General features: G+C 40.6%; 1 protein-coding gene across 4 annotated transcripts in view; it reads right to left on the reverse strand.

Annotated features, from left to right (window-relative positions):
* Window positions 1-14,809, reverse strand: part of P2RY8 (P2Y receptor family member 8) — a 56,053-nt gene extending 41,244 nt beyond the window's left edge. Inside the window, exons 1-3 of one of the 4 annotated variants that reach the window (XM_044287198.1) lie at window positions 14,655-14,809; window positions 5,268-5,343; window positions 5,078-5,182 (exon numbers count right to left, since the gene is read on the reverse strand). The gene's annotated coding sequence lies outside the window, so the exon portion shown is untranslated. The remainder of the gene's footprint in view (window positions 1-5,077; window positions 5,183-5,267; window positions 5,344-14,654) is intronic. The other 3 variants (XM_044287195.1, XM_044287196.1, XM_044287194.1) reach the window with 3 other exon arrangements.
* Between the last annotated feature and the right edge of the window lie 347 nt (window positions 14,810-15,156).

A 15,156-nucleotide genomic window follows, 5' to 3' on the forward strand; every position in this document is an offset into this window, starting at 1 on the left:
GACCAGGCACATTTAACTTTTTTTTTCATTACATGCATCTTTGAAAGCCATAACTTTTTTTTCCGTTTAGCTATGTAAAGAATGTTTGTGTCTTTTACAGTGAGATATAGGGCTTAATTTTTATGTCATTTTTACTTTTAGTGTTTTTTATTTTATTTTTATAGTATGTGATTTATAATTTATAAATTGTCTGTTTTTCCCTTTTTTTGTATAACATGCAACTAAAATATTTTTAAATTATGTCCCTTTCCATAACGGTCTTTGTATGAGTTATAGTTGTTGGGAGCAGGGCAATAAGCTGCTTTGTGCTCCATGGTGGAGCTTTATTTTTATTTTTTTTACATTTTTGTATTTTGTCTTTATTTTTTTTATTTTTTTTGTTTTACACTTTTTTTTCCCCTTTAACTCTGTCTGACACATTTCTACCAGTTACAGGGTATTACAGCCCCTAGAGAGGTTAGCCTCACTGCAGAAAGGCCCAGCAGCTCATACAGTTAACCGGTCACTAGGACCGAAGCAGGAATATTGCCGCTTCCTGATCTGGATATACAACGCTCATTGAGTGATGTGTATACAGTGATGGAGAAGGTAGAAAGGGTCAAAACCAGTGGTTTCTGCAAGGACATTTAGAAATATCCATGCAGAAATAAGTGCAGACCGTCCAAACATATATAATCAATGGATGGCAGGTAAGCGGTTAATGGCTTGGAGGTCCAGACCTTTTTTGCAGTAGGTGCAGTTACCAACTCACTTACAAAATTGTATTTTGTAACCTCTGCAAAAGTATTAGATCATTCAGGGGCAAACATTGGAATTGTTATCTGGTTTTCCCACTATGTAACAAAGACAAAAACAAATGCCCTTATTATACCCATTTTGACAACTCTACACATACAGCGCATTGGACATTTAATATACAGTATGATGGTTAAGGAGGTAGTTTTTCTGTACGATTACTAGTGTTAATATTGAGAACATATGTCTCCTTTATCCTCTTTTTTCATCACATCTCCTTACTTACATTTCCACTTGGCTTGAGATATCCCAAGATTAATGGTGCAAAATGACCAGGTTTGAGAACAAAAACTTTTGCTTTACTCGCAACACCCTAGAGAGTAAAGCAAAAAATAAATTCAGAGCTTGTCATTCCATGCCACTCATCTCAGGATATTCCTATCCTGTCTTGGGCATTGGAGGCATATCGCTAGGATATGCCCCCTATGTCTGATAGGTGCAGGTCCCACCTCTGGGACCCGCACCTATACTTAAAACGGAGCTCGCACCGCTCATGTGTGGCCGCCCTCCATTCACTTCTATGAGATCAACTAAAATAGCCGAACAGCATGCTCAGCTATTTCCAGAAGTCCCATTGAAATTAAAGGGAAGCGCACCGCGCATGTGCTGCCACCGCTTCATTCACTACTATTGGGCTTATGGAAATAGCCAAGCCAAAGGTGGGACCCACACCTATCAGACATTGGGGACATATCCTAGAGATATGCTTACAATGTCCAAGATGGGCATACCCCTATTAATTTGGGGTACTGATATCCCTTATGATTACAGATCTAGGGTGGTTATGGGTTAATATCTAATATCCCTGGAGGTCTAGGGTAATTTACTGCTAAACAACTTTTATCATGTATTTGAAATATATTGCTTAGGGATGGTCAAGGGGTTATTAGATGAATATGGCAGGAAAGAAATGTACCTATAATTTAATTCTGTTCAATCTAAAATCGGACCTAAAGAGGTCAGAAATTTGTTTTTCTGATACACAGCTTTTTTATCTGGTCTGAAATAGTACTGGCTTATGCTGTTGTATCCAAATGGTTATTATCATATACCATATTTTTGGGACTATAAGAAGCATCCATTTAACAGTTATTGCCTTACCAGTAAAAAATAGTTTCCATGGGTCACCATTTTAGCTCTCCTTGGCAAGTCCATATGGACTCACCATATATATATTATATTGCGAGAGACCACACTTGAAGATTTGCATTGGTTATTTTTTCCTGTATTTTTCCCCTTTTCCCCCCCTTTTTCCCCGTATGGGAAACACTGCATAAAATGTGTTAAAAATGAATTTATAAAATCAGCAGCATATAGGGACTTTTCACAAAATCATCCAAACAATGCTCTACGCTAGTTTCAGTGCATAACAGCATCTGCCAACATCCAGTCAGCTACTTCTGGTTTTGTGGTAGAAATGAACTTGCTTCTGCTTGAGAAAAATATGATCACTGCAAATGTGGAAAATGTATACCCCTTGCTCTAGTAAAGAACTGGAAAGACTTAACTTTACATTTTTAAAGTGAAACATATTTAGAAGTATCTATTATATGCATTATGAATTAGGACGTGCCAAACATCTGAAACGTGTAAATGTGGTTTTAAGGGCGGGCCATCTGTACCATGAAGATTTTGTAAATATCCAATAAAGACTAAAGAATTTTGTTCTCCTTTAATGGCTGGGACTTCTGTTGTTTCTGCTTTTGCCTTGGTCTTGTACCACACAATTCTGGAACTGGAGTATTTTGTTTGCTGTTTATCCATTATATGCAGTACCCCAGACCTATATGTAATTTTGTTGTGTATTGTTGTTATGTTATGGTTAGGCCCAGTAGCGTAGCTAGAAATGACTGGGCCCCACAGCAAATTTTTGAATGGGGCCCCAATGCCCCAGTAATTTTTTAGCGACCCTTTCCTTTCATGCTGCCCCATTCCTGTGGCTAGTAAAGATCGCTCTCTCAGACCAGGCCTGGCAGCTGTTCCATCCGTTTTCTACACTGTTTATACTATCACTCTATATAATTTATTTGTGTAATACTGTTGAGGGGGATCTGACAAAATCTTTTAGTCCTCCTCCTCCTGGATGGGCCCCTGCCGGGTCAGGGCCCCAAAGCAGCTGCTTCCCCTGCTTCCCCTATAGCTACGCCCCTGGTTAGGCCCTGTATTACAGCAGAAGAGGTATGGTTGGCAGGAACAGGGCTAACCACCCTGTTCCTCCCCTATTGGAAGGAGTGGGCTGGTCCTTTTTCCTGCCAGGAGGGTGAGTTCAAGAATAGAGAGTTTGGAAGAAGAAAGCAGAAGCTTGAGCTCCTACTCCAAAAGCCTGATACTATTCTCCTGTGAGAACCTTACTCCAGGAAGATTGCCATAGTCATCATATAATAACCTATAATAACCACCAGGCAATACTAACTTCAAGCCTGTATCACACAGTGGACACGTAAATCTACAAGATCCTGCAAGTGCCATTTAATTGCCACACAACCATCCTCCATACCTCCTCATCTGGTGCCAGAGACGTCACTTTGTAATTAATAATGCTGGATATGCCACAAGTTATATTCCACACTAAGTAAAGAGAGACCTTATACTTTTATTTCTGGCCTAGTTCGTTAAATCACCTTTCCACTGCACTGATCCCCAGGGGGCAACAGCCTGAGGGAGTACACCATGACATTTTACCTCATCAGATCCACTAACAGTCTCATCCTGTGCACCGGATCTTCAGGGGCTTGCTGCATATATTATCAACTAACTCATGTTAATTGACATTGATGGCATTTCTGTTGAATACATTATGTGTCTGATCAGGGGGGGCACCTAACTACTGTGATCCCCCAGTACCACCACCTCCCAATTGTGAAGATGAAGAGTCATCGGCTATGCTGGGAACCATTCCATCTTATCTTTTGTCGACTCCACTTATTTACCTGTCTAGACTCCATATGGCTCAGTTCTGCTGGCAATTTTAGGGCTCTTGCACATTAATTTTTTGTTTGTGTCCATTCTGTATTTTTTTCCGGCTTGTATGTGCTACCATTTACTTCACTGGTGCCGCAAGAAAAAACAGAAATGACTCAGTGTACATTCAATATTTGTATGTCCGCATTACAGACAAGGATAGGACTGTTCTATTATGGGGAGGCCATTCCGTTCTACAAAATGCGGAACATTCACGGACGGTATCCGTGTTTTGCAGATCCTCAATTTTCGGACCACAAAACAACAATGTTCATGGTCCTGCATAAAGGAATATTATTATTTTTTTCTTTATATAAGTATGCCAGGATACATATCTCTCTTATCGCATTACTGCAAAACTTGACAGATTTTCCATTCAGAAATGTACAGTAGATGAGAGTGAGCAATCCTGTGATCTGAAAAAAGGCAGCACAATTTTACTAATCAAACAGAATAGGATGGTCATTATCTTTAAGAGTGGACATCTTTCCAAAAATAAAAACTTCATAATGCTCTTATATTCTCATATACAGAGCCTTTGTGAAGCCAGTGCCCTTAAAGCTTGGCTGTTCTATAGACCATAATGCAGACTTGTCCTTCTTTCTAATTCACCAACAATGGTTGTCATTTTTTTGCCATATTACAGCTACAGTGGAGCTGCAGCTCAGTCATTGTCACTCTGTCTACAAACCAATTTCATATTAGCCTTGCTATTCCTCCATCCTAGTGTTAGTATACTCCTGAGGACATATCACTCACAAACAACACAAATATCACTGGAGAGGCTGCTGTAATCACAGGACTAGCAAGATGCCACTAGATAATTCAATGTTAGTATGGGATATTTAATGCTGAGATGCATATATCTCTACTTAATACTTACTATGGCATCCAAGAAGTCTGACAGTGGGAGGGGGACTCCATCTGTCAGCCCAATGGCAGATGGAGATGCCCTAGCCTGCCATAGCATCTGCAAGTGGCATCCCTTGACAGGCAATAATGCTTGGAATGCCATATACTATTATATATTATTCCCTCTGTACAAAATAATAAACATCACTCAATAAATTATATCTACCTTACAATTGTGCGAAAATACAATGTGCCACACAAAAACAGGCCCTGTTATAGCTTTGTCCAAACAATGTTAGAGCTCTTGTTGATTAAAAAATAAAAAAGGCACAAAGTAGGTCGGTCCTACGCATAAGCCAAGCCACCTGGCGAGATAGGACAACCCCCTTAATTAAGAAACACTAAACTCATTGTATATGTGCACATACAGTATAAGTAAAAGATAAAAAGTTATTGTTTAATAACTCACATTTTATATTTAAGCATTTACCTTTACTTTAGCATTGTTTTTTTTGCTTCTCCTCTTGTAGTGGATTGTTTGCTGATCAGCGGAATGTATTTTTGTTATAAACACCTGCACAATAAAATTAGAGTCTGATTACTGTTCACACTTGAGTAACTGAAATCTGAAGATTGAAAGGCAAGAGCATATGACATACCCAGACATCAAGAGTAAATAGGAACTTGAGGCAGCTGCACGTGTGACAGTCATTTTGCAAACAGGATGTCTTGTGCCTTGGTTACAAAACATGAAGGATGGCATAAAACATATATCATTTCTGATCAGTAAATCGGTTATGAGCAACTGTGACTCTGGGGTTATCCACAATATATTTTTTTTAAATCCCACCTCCACCCATCAGGAACTGTTTAGGGAACTATGCTTACAGTACCTGCTCCCTTTCACTCAGTTCCATCTCCATAGGTCCCGGCTGTCTTACTTGCTCTTCCGATCCCCGGTGGGCCCCTGAGCAAGGTGGGCTCCTAATCCCCCACATCCTGCACATCTGGCACAGTAGACTGACATATAGATAGGTTGGCTAAGATGCTATACAGTATATTGCCAATGTTCATATAAAAAACTGGGTAGTCTGGACGGTAATATATACATATAACTGTGCATAGGGCCCCCAGATAGAATTTTACTGCTGGGCCCATGGCACCCCAATCTGACACTGCCAGCATGTAAACTTCCTGAACTGGTGGGGTCAAGTGCACTACTGCAGTCAATGACTGGCCTCATCGGGGAGGTGTTCAAAGCAGCATGTGACCATGTTGAATTTTAATCCAATGTGTAAGGTTGTGTTCATATAGAGGATTTTCGGCGTTGATTTAGATGCAGATTTCGCACCTAAAATGAATGTAGAACACCCCTATTGATTTCCACGAGTTTTTGAAGCCAAAACTGGGAGTGAATGAGTGAATTAAAAAAACAGTTGAAGTTGTATCTGTTCTTTATACTTTCTTTCCTTTTATGATCCACATCCAGCATGTATTAGTAAGAGGGACACACTCCCATGAGAAAAGTCTCAAAATAGAAGCAACTTGTAAACTACATATCAGGGGCGTGGATAATTCTAGATAACCAGTAACATATAAACATTATGGTGGTCATTTATTATTTGTTATACACCACTTTTTGGCGTATTATTTTGTCACAAAGATGTTTTGCGGCAAAATCTGTGGGCGGAGAAGAGGGCAGGCCAGCCAGTTCATATCATTCATCAATTTCCACGCCAGTTTATGGTGTGGAAAATGGCCTTAAACTACGGCAGCAAGAGAGCTGGCATAGATTAAACCACGTCACACGGCCGGCGGCAGCAAGCGCCAGAGCACATGGATTAAGACTAGTGTATCAATCGCCGGTCTTAATAAATGTCCCCCTATGTTTTCCATGTAAAAGATGTCCATAGTTTGTTTTTTTACTAAGGTCTGCAAAAGCCAAGCTTCAGCAAGGCAGGTTTTAAAAAGGAAGCACAACTAATGCAAAATGGGAATGGTAGGTGCCACAAAACAAAGCCATAATGGGTCTGAAAAGGTCGCAAGATTGGTAAAATGAGATCTTCTTTGGGTACTTTCACACTAGCGTTTTTCTTTTCCGGCATAGAGTTCCATCCTAGGGGCTCTATACCGGAAAAGAACTGATCAGTTTTTTTCCCATGCATTCTGAATGGAGAGCAATCCGTTCAGGATGCATCAGGATGTCTTCCGTTCAGTCTTTTTGACTGTTCAGGACGGAGATAATACCACAGCATGCTACTGTTTTATCTCCGGCCAAAAAACTGAACACTTGCCTGAATGCCGGATCCGGCATTTTTTTCTATAGGAAATGCCGGATATGTCCTTCCTGCCTGCACATGCGCAGACTGAAAAAAATGTGAAAAAAATAAATACCGGATCCGTTTATCCGGATGACACTGGAAAGACGGATCCGGCATTTCAATGCATTTGTAAGATTGATCAGGATCCTGATCAGTCTTACAAATGCCATCAGTTGGCATACGTTTTGACGGATCCGGCAGGCAGTTCCAGCGACGGTACTGCCTGCCGGAATCCTCTGCCGCAAGTGTGAAAGTACCCTTAGCCAAAAATGAGCATCTCATTTGCATAAAACATAGGGAATTTGCAGTCCTAATCTTATGATTGCAGAGCTGCTATTCTAATGGATGCTAATGTACCCACCTCCACCCCTTTAGAAGAATATCTCATACAAGCGGTACAAACTGTAAAAACTACATACGTGAATAATTTAATTAGTGAAAAATCTCTGTAGTAGTGGTACACTACTAAAATGTAAGAATTGGAAATCATAACTTTCTAATCTACCAAACCAAATGCCACGTGTGAACACAGTTACAGTATGTATAAGGCATTTGCGTCTTTTCAAAAAAACATACAGCAAAAATCTACAGTCAACCTACAGTATAGTGAATGGGCTTCTTATACACAGCAATACTGCCTCGTGTTTCAAATAAACTAATAACGCTGAACGGAAAGGTCATAAGACAATGCCAATGGTTATAAAAATGCAACAAGAAAAAGGTATACCAACCAATGATGGCACCCAATAGCCTCAAGATACATTTTCCTATTGCTTTCTTGGGGGAGAGGGGGGCCTACCTGAGACGAAGCAATAGGGAAACATAGATTGGGACTGCTGCGCACCATTCTTGGTCGTTATACCTTCTGCTTTGTTCCACTATTGTCGCTTGCATATTATTGTTATTCACTTGCTACACATAAGCAAATGCATGCTAATACTGATGAGGGGTGAATTTCCTTCCATACTGATCATAGGGCTGGATCTGCTTTCATCCATATACAAACCGGATTCCCAAAAAGTTGGGACACTATACAAATCGTGAATAAAAACTGAATGCAATGATGTGGAGATGGCAAATGTCAATATTTTATTTGTAATAGAACGTAGATGACAGATCAAACGTTTAATCCGAGTAAATGTATCATTTTAAAGGAAAAATACGTTGATTCAAAATTTCACGGTGTCAACAAATCCCCAAAAAGTTGGGACAAGTACCAACAAGTAGCTGGAAAAAGCAAATTTGAGCATAACGAAGAGCTGGAAGACCAATTAACACTAATTAGGTCAATTGGCAACATGATTGGGTATAAAAAGAGCTTCTCAGAGTGGCAGTGTCTCTCAGAAGCCAAGATGGGTAAAGGATCACCAATTCCCACAATGTTGCACAGAAAGATAGTGGAGCAATATCAGAAAGGTGTTACCCAACGAAAGATTGCAACGACTTTGCATCTATCATCATCAACTGTGCATAACATCATCCGAAGATTCAGAGAATCTGGAACAATCTCTGTGCGTAAGGGTCAAGGCCGTAAAACCATACTGGATGCCCGTGGTCTCTGGGCCCTTAAACGACACTGCACCACAAACAGGAATGCTACTGTAAAGGAAATCACAGAATGGGCTCAGGAATACTTCCAGAAACGATTGTCAGTGAACACAATCCACCGTGCCATCCGCCGTTGCCAGCTGAAACTCTACAGTGCAAAGAAGAAGCCATTTCTAAGCAAGATCCACAAGCTCAGGCGTTTTCACTGGGCCAGGGATCAATTAAAACGGAGTGTGGCAAAATGAAAGACTGTTCTGTGGTCAGACGAGTCACGATTCAAAGTTCTTTTTGGAAATCTGGGACGCCATGTCATCCGAACCAAAGAGGACAAGGACAACCCAAGTTGTTATCAATGCTCAGTTCAGAAGCCTGCATCTCTGATGGTATGGGGTTGCATGAGTGCGTGTGGCATGGGCAGCTTGCATGTCTAGAAAGGCACCGTCAATGCAGAAAAATATATTCAGGTTCTCGAACAAAATATGCTCCCATCCAGACGTCATCCAGGGAAGACCCTGCATTTTTCAACAAGATAATGCCAGACCACATTCTGCATCAATCACAACATCATGGCTGCGTAGGAGAAGGATCCGGGTACTGAAATGGCCAGTCTGCAGTCCAGATCTTTCACCTATAGAGAACATTTGGCGCATCATAAAGAGGAAGGTGCAACAAAGAAGGCCCAAGACGATTGAACAGTTAGAGGCCTGTATTAGACAAGAATGGGAGAGCATTCCAATTTCTAAACTTGAGAAACTGGTCTCCTCGGTCTCCAGACGTCTGTTGAGTGTTGTAAGAAGAAGGGGAGATGCCACACAGTGGTGAAAATGGCTTTGTCCCAACTTTTTTGGGATTTGTTGACACCATGAAATCCTGATTCAACATATTTTTCCCTTAAAATGGTACATTTTCTCAGTTTAAACTTTTGTTCCGTGATTTATGTTCTATTCTGAATAAAATATTAGAAGTTGGCACCTCCACATCATTGCATTCAGTATTTATTCACGATTTGTATAGTGTCCTAACTTTTTTGGAATCCGGTTTGTATTATTTTTGTTTTTTCCTTTTGTGATATAATAAAGAAATTACATTTTGATACATGTTGGCTTTGTGTTATAATTAGGGATGAGCAAACCCGAACTTTACAGGATTATGGAATATAACAGAATTTGTAGATGGAATGCAGGACTGAAAACAAAGTCCTGTATAACGGAAACCAGACGGATCCATTATGCTTGGCCATAGACTTCTGTTATGACGGATTAAAAACTGAATGCCTCTTAATTTTTGCATTCCGTCTCCGAATTTCATTATATTCCATTATAACAGAATTACTACACCACCCGAACTAAATTTCAGGTTCGCTCATCCCTAGTTATAATCTTTCTATTCCAAGCTATTAACAAATGTGTAAAGGAGGCCTTAAAGAGGTTTTTTAGGTGTTTAATAATGATGACCTATCCTCAGTCTAGGTCATGAATATGTGATCTGTGTGAGTCCAACACCTGACGAACAGCTGTTTGAAGAGGCCGCTTAGTTCAGCCTCCTCACAGCATAAGAAGCACAGCGTCACCCATTATTATATTGGCTATGCTTGGTATTGCAGCTCAGGCTAATTCAGGCTGTGCCTAGGCCATGTAACCGATGAAAGTGACATCACAGGTCTAGAAAGAACAGCTGATCAGTGGAGGTTTCAGAGAGTCCAACCCCGACTAATCAGATATTGATAGCCTATCCTGAGGATAGGTCATCAATATTAGACACCCAGAAAACCCCTTTAAAGGGGTTGGTCATTATCTATTACAAGCTGCACATGTGATGGGAACAGCAAATGCATGCAACCAGCAACAGGCATTGTTGAACCATTGGAACTGATGTCCGATGGTTAATGTGCCTAATTTATGCTGCACTCCAAAGATGGTCCGTAATGGAGGGCCCTGCCAATTAGTGGCCTCCATTCACTTACACTGGAAACCAATTGTGCATGAGCTAGTTCCTCTGTCCATCCCCAATGTAAGTGAATGGAGGCTGCTGATAATAACGGATAATGAGCAACCCTTTTAAGGCTTAATTCACATCTCCATTAGGTATTTTTCCAGCAGAAACACAGCATTTATGCCGGAAACCCACCAGATCCCTGTTGGATCCCATTAAAGTTAAAGGGGACCCCAAAGTGCGTGGCAGTGTCCAGCTATGCCAGATACGGTAGCTTCAGTGCTCTTCTACTTTGCCAGGAAAAACTACTGGATTTACCTAACTGAGATGTGAAAGTCTAACATTGGTTCACAGAAAAAAATAAATTATAATAATGCAGAAAGAAATATCAAGGCATGTCCATTTTCAATAGCTTAAAATTATAAAGGGGAATTTATTGCATTGTGTAGTCCAGAATTCTGGTTTAAAAAAGTCACAAATGACTGACAGCTCTCTTTTAGGGAGATGAGAGGACTGCGTGGAGAGAGAAGAACTCATGAAGAATCCTTAACTTGTGCTCTATATTGAAAGGACTCCAGCACTAGACTTGTTCTGAAGCAGGTCATCGTGGAAACAGTCCTACTGCCTTATTGAACAAAAGTTAATATGGTATCCAACAAGGTATGCTGCCCACAAACTGCCCGCTTTCCACAACATGCTCTTCAGAGTATCCAACAGCTCACCTGACCAGCTCGATTGCCAGATCTCTACCCCATCAAGAATTTCTAGGACTAGAAAAGTTAATAGATCTCCCAAGGATAGTTCAGCCAACAACCACCTTGGCTGAACTATGAGTTAAAAGAGCTTGGAATGACATACCACAAGAGGATATTCAGCATCTGTATGACCGTTACCATACCAGAGTGGCAAACTATACTGCAGCAAGGGGAGATACCACCCAGTATTATGTGACCCTACTTTTACATATACCCTGATGCAGAACCATAAGTAAATATATACTCCACACTCTCTAAACTATTACAGTCCCCAGACAAGACTCCCAAAATAAATTCAGACCCCAGATCAGCCTCCTAAACTAGCATAGACACCGGGCCTGACATCATAAACAAATACAGATCCCAGTAAAGACAGCTCTTCCCTCTGACTTTAGGACCTGCACACATTTGGTCATATCTGTGCACCGGCCTCTACATAACGTATCCACCACCTGTATAAATCTACGCTAGCTCCCTTGCTGGCATAAATGTAGACCATCTTCTACGCCTAAAACAGCTGTAGAAAATGATAAACGAGACAGGCCTGGTGGAACGCCCCCTTCCCTGCTGCCTTTTTTAGACCTGGCGGGGAAAAGTCGGAGATTGAGGCACAACAGATATATTCCAAAAAGTGCTGTATATATTTTTGTAAATTACCCCCATACTTTTTAACGGTAGTTGATTAGCAGTTTTGGCAATGTTAACACTGCTGATAGCACTAGGTAGGGGCTGGGGAGAGCAGTAGAAACATATGTTTAGCAGAGCTTTTATCATGAGGAGTAGTGTAAATATGAAGATTCTACTTCATATTTTTTTTCTTCTGCAGGTGCCCAGGTGCTGGAGCTTCACTGTGAAGAGCTCTCTGCATTGGGTTGCTTCACAGACCCTCTCATTTGCTGAAGTGGGCTTCTGGTTGGATGCTACAGATGTCATTCAAATCAGAGGGATGGGGCTGTGAAGCAGCTAAATGCAGAGAGCACCTCACAGTGAAACATCCCCTCCAGGTCTCTTGCAGGAGCTGTGTCTGGCAGAAGAAAATAGATTTTCAGTCTTCTCCTGATAATAAAAGCTCAACAAAAATTATGTTTGTTCAGTTCTCCCCAAACTATACCTAGCACTGTCAGCAGTTTTGCATGGTCAAAACCATACTTTCTAACTTTTGCTAAGCCCAAAACAATGTCCCTAAATTCACCCAATAACTATCTATACATACCAGTCTAGTCCCCTTTGTTGTCCCACACAGTAGTTATTACTCCTTTGTGCCCCCACACAATATAAAGCTGCCTCATTTGTGCCCCTTTACAGGTGTTACTTCGTGGCCCCTGCTACTGAGGAGCACAAAGAACAATGAATGAAGAAGCAGGTGACTGACAGCTCTCTGCTTCATCATTGTATTCAACTGTATCTGTGTCCTCAGGACATAGATACAGTTGAAAGAGGTATATGTCCCAGCTCTCCCTGGACAGTGGCCAAAATCCAGAACTGTTCCACCAGATCCGGGGTGACTGGGAGGTATGCTGAAACTGTTGACAAATACGAATAATTTGCTGGAATTCATGCATATATATGTTAGGTTACTTTCGTCATGGATCTGCAAAAATGCTTCCGTTACCATAATACAACCGCATGCATCCATCATAAACGGATCAGGTTGTATTATGTATTCTATAGCCATGACGGATCCGTCTTGAACTCCATTGAAAGTCAATGGGGGACAGATCCATTTTCTATTGTGTTAGAGAAAACTGATCTCTCCCCATTGACTTACATTGTGTGTCAGGACGGATATGTCTTGCTCCGCACCACATCGCGGACAGAAAAACACTGCTTGCAAGGTTAGGCCACTTTCACATTAGCGTTTTCAATTCCGCTATTGAGATCTCTCACAGGATCTCAATAGTGGAAGAAAATGTTTCAGTTTTGTCCCTATTCATTGTCAATAGGGACAAAACTGAACTGAATGAAACGTAATGCACCAAAATGCATTCCGTTCAGTTTGGTTGCATCCCCATCGTGGACAGAAGAATGCTGCAAGTAGTGTTTTTCTGTTCGCGATGTGGTGCAGAGCAAGTCGGATCCGTCCTGACACACAATGTAGGTCAATGGGGACAGATCCGTTTTCTCTGACACAATCTGGCACACTAGAAAACGTCCCCCATTGACTTTCAATAGTGTTCAAGACGGATCCGTCATGGCTATAGAAGACATAATACAACCGGATCCGTTCATGACAGATGCATGCGGTTGTATTATTGTAATAGAAGCGTTTTTGCATATCCATGACGGATCCGCAAAAAACTCTAATGTGAAAGTAGCCTTGTTCTGTCCTAGATGGGAGCGCTACCAAATGGAACGGAATGCATTTTGGTGCATTCGGTTTCGTTCAGTTCAGTTTTGTCCCGTTTGACAATGAATGGGGACAAAACTGAAGCGTTTTCTTCCGCTATTGTGATCCTATTACAGATCTCAATAGCGGAATTAGTTCAGGCATTTGAAGTATAAATGAGGATAGTTTGTGATGATCACATAGAATTAGGGTGGGTTTTTTAATGTGGTAAACAAAAAAGCGTAAGGGAAGAACTGCATGTAGTAATTTCCCACACAGGTTTTACAAGTGACACACGTTATATTTAACATCCCCTTAACCGTAAAAAAAAGTTGAGGTAAGAATAGCAAACCGAAGAAAAACGACATCAGGTGTATTGAGTGTGGCATCATTTCTCCTCATTGTCAAATGAAAAATTAATACTGGGCATAAACTACAGAGAAATCTACAGAAAGAGTGAAAAAGCAAACATTTCTAATTTGTGGCTTCTCATATGTACCAAGTTGCGCATATGATCCAAAAATTTCTAAAGTCAGGCTTGGACTAGTTGGTTTGTGTTATGGTACAAAGGGCAGCAACTGTGCCTATGAGAACTGTTTTACAATATTTTCATGATGCGCGGTTACTAACCCTGAAATTCTGGAAACCCTTGATAAAAGTAGGCTTGGTATTGCCACCGCTAGGTGACCATTTTAGGGATCTACAAGATGATTTTTCTTCACCCATTTCCTCACTCAAGAAAATGTGACACGCAGAATATATATCTCGAAATAAACAACAGCAAGTATAATAAAGCATGTATATATATATAGACTATACATCCTCATGTAGAGAAGTGCTACAATAGGTTTAGTCAAGGCTGAAAATGCTAACAAAGCAGCAATATAGTAGCACAGTCCTAAAGAAGAACAGTATATTCATAGTTATGTACATAATGACAATGTGACTTTACTAATATACCGCTATCCTACAGACTGCTACAACACTACACAAAATGACTGCACTATTAATAATTAACAGAGTGATCAAGTTTGCAAAATGCATTGTTACTTTAAAAAATACAATTCTTGTGGTTGATGGCATATCAAATGAGGAAGTCAGAGATTAAACAAACTAGATAGAAATGCAAAGTGGAGATAAAATTCTACATCGGCCATTGCTTACCCTCTGTGCAACTCCGTTGTGGCTCAGACAGCCTTGTCATCTTGTCACCAAGTAAGAGCAAAATAAATAAGAAGCACAGGAAATTAAATCAGTTTTTTGCAACTGAAAAGTTCTCAGCCACACTTGCTCTAGAGGCGGGGTCCTAAGAAAGGAAGACGTAACTGAAGGTTTCTGCATTTAGTTCCATTTTGCATAGAGGAGTTAATTTTCTGTAATGCTCATAGTATTGCAACAGGAAACAGTTTAAGCCACGAGAAATGAACAAACGAAGTTCTAAGGTTTCATAAAATAATTCATTTACAAAAAACATTAGAAGTAAAATATTGCCTTCAAAAAAACATACCGTCCTGTTGATGGAGTTATTCACCTTAACATCATACATAAGATATGTATTAGCGATGAGTGAACACTTTGAGCAGAGGCGGCTCTAGACTTTGGGAGGCCTTAGGCGAAACTCGAACATGAGGCCCCCACGAACACAAGATATGCAAGCGATAATAAA

The sequence above is a fragment of the Bufo gargarizans genome, chromosome 3 (assembly GCF_014858855.1).
Source record: "Bufo gargarizans isolate SCDJY-AF-19 chromosome 3, ASM1485885v1, whole genome shotgun sequence".
NCBI lineage: Eukaryota > Metazoa > Chordata > Amphibia > Anura > Bufonidae > Bufo > Bufo gargarizans.